This window comes from Anopheles cruzii, chromosome 3 (assembly GCF_943734635.1).
Source record: "Anopheles cruzii chromosome 3, idAnoCruzAS_RS32_06, whole genome shotgun sequence".
Taxonomy (NCBI): domain Eukaryota; kingdom Metazoa; phylum Arthropoda; class Insecta; order Diptera; family Culicidae; genus Anopheles; species Anopheles cruzii.
Window position 1 is genome coordinate 34,274,528 of NC_069145.1, and position 2,533 is coordinate 34,277,060.

Genomic DNA, 2,533 nt, shown 5'->3' on the forward strand with positions numbered 1-2,533 from the left:
CTGTGGATATTTTAAGGTGCTGGCATGTAAGTGAATCGAATGCCAACTAAAACATGATGGAAGATTTATTCAGTCCTGTCGGCTTAATAAATGCTGCTTGCTTATTGGTTAAGCATTCACCCTGCTATATGACCCTGGTGATACAAAAAAAATCGGTTAGTTTTATAATTATTTATTGTAACTGAAGCGTTCCGTTAAATAATTATAGTTAAAGAAGAGAAAGGTCTTGTAAATGAGTAATGAAATTGGTATTTAGTGAACAAATGTTGTTCTTATCTTTATTTTGTTGTCTGCTGGAATCAAGTCTCGATAGCCGTGATCGTCTAGTGGTTAGGACCCTACGTTGTGGCCGTAGTAACCCAGGTTCGAATCCTGGTCACGGCAGTGTGCTTTACACTGTCACGGAAAAGAGAGCTGAAAATTTTTGGCGCTTACGTGAGAGAGAAGAGAGTTAACAAGCAAAATCCTTCTAAATGAAATAAAGATCTGTCTTTTCGACCAAATAGCTCAAACTTGCTATTGGCCAATCTCTTGGAAGGTAGAGAGAAAACAAGTGATTAAGGGTGAGAAGCACCTTTGACAACCTTCAGGATAGCTTCTCAATATCACTGTAACATATTTTTTCGTAATGATTGTTTCTAGAGTCTACGATTAGAGGGATATAATGCACTATTTTTTATAATAACATGTTTCTATTGGCTTTCAGAGGGTGCGTTGCGAGTAGACGCCAACATATCTGTCCACGAGCAAAACACTCCACTCGGAACGAGAACGGAAGTGAAAAACATTGGCTCAGTGCGTGCCGTAGCACAAGCCGTTGACTATGAGATAAACCGTCAAATGGACATACTAGCCGTTGGTGGAATAATTCAAAACGAAACTCGCTCGTGGGATGCAGCCGGGCGAGTGACAGTACCGATGCGAGATAAAGAAGTGGTGCAGGATTATCGTTTTATGCCGGAGCCTAACCTTCCGCCTTTACATCTTAAAGTGAATAATGAGAAAACCGATGCTACCGCGGAAGATGGATTGATAGACGTTCAAAAATTAAAACAATCCCTTCCAGAACTACCAGAACAGACCCGACAAAGGCTAATGGCAACATACAGTGTTTCGCCGACTATCGCCATGATTCTTGTTGTAAGTAAGAACTTTAATACTATTTGCTATAGTTTTGTTTGATATGTTCATTGCATTATGTATTTCAGAACGATACTACGTTGAATGACCACTTCCACAGCATTGTTGAAGAAGAGCACCGAAATCGTCCCCCGAAATTGGTGGCAAATTTTCTTATTAACGAATTCTTAGCCATTTTGCATCGGAATAAAATGGAACCAGCAGAATGCCGCATTCAATCAACCCAACTCGCTAAGATTATTGATATGATGCAGCAAAACCAAGTTAATGCTCATTATGCACGACTCGTCCTGCACGAACTATTAAACGCTGAGGATGGCCAAGATTTACTGAAATGTCCAATCGAGATAGTCGCGTCGAAGAACTGGTTTCTAATTACGGACGAGTCTCAAATCAATCAGCACTGTCAGCAGGTGGTCGACATGAATCCCAAATTGGTGAAACAATATCGAAGCGGGAAGGAGAAAATGCTTTACGCACTGGCCGGAGAGGTAGCCAAGACGAGTGAACAGAAGGTTGATATGGTAAAGGCTGTGGAATTTTTGAGGAAAATGTTAAAATAAGGAAAAACCCTGAGTAGAAAGTAATTACAAAATTTTCAGTATGTTTGCTGTAATTCTTATCTTAATAAATTGTTGATTTTTTATATCTTAGAATAAGAGACTGGGCCATATTTATTAAATTGTTGGTTGTCACATCTGTTTTCTTCATCACTGCGCTGGTAAGATAAAAGCAGGCAGGCAGATTAAATATTGGACATTTAAAGTTTTTGATAATTAGTAGATTTGGATTTTCTTTGGACCAAATTTTTCCATCTCATGGCCGACGTAACTGTTTGACTTTAACGCAACTTTTGTTTGATAGTCAGGATGGCCGAGTGGTCTAAGGCGCTACGTTCAGGTCGTAGTCTTCTCTGAAGGCGTGGGTTCGAATCCCACTTCTGACAAACGATATTCTTTTTTGATTATTTTTTGAACGCTTGATTTACAGAACAATGAAAAATACATTCGCAGGATCAAGGGACATGACACATAAAAGTAGTTTCAATAGTGTCTTTTGATAGTAATGTTTCAAACAATAGCCAAGCTTGTCCCACTCACGCTATATGTGGATGGTAAAGTACAACGCCGCTAATAAGAGTCATCTGGATTCGTCTTGAAAAGTGGCGAAGGCGTGAATATGAATTATTGAATACGCCGTTAGTGATAATACAACTATCATACGTCTTCAAACTACGATAGCGTAACTAATCACATTTTATATCTTTTATACTATCGTTACTCCTGAACCACCTAAATACTCGTCACTTTTCGGGTCGGAAAAAATTTCTCTTATTTCCACCGTAAATAATTTCTGTGTATGTCATCTTAATTGAAACAGTCATGCTCTGCTG

General features: G+C 39.0%; 2 non-coding genes across 2 annotated transcripts; both read left to right on the top strand.

Moving 5' to 3' along the window:
* Positions 1–312: 312 nt before the first annotated feature.
* Trnah-gug (transfer RNA histidin (anticodon GUG)) lies at positions 313–384 on the top strand. Its single transcript has one exon. It is a non-coding gene; the product is annotated as a tRNA-His (tRNA).
* A 1,619-nt stretch (positions 385–2,003) lies between these two features.
* Positions 2,004–2,086, top strand: Trnal-cag (transfer RNA leucine (anticodon CAG)). The gene has a single exon. It is a non-coding gene; the product is annotated as a tRNA-Leu (tRNA).
* Positions 2,087–2,533: the final 447 nt, after the last annotated feature.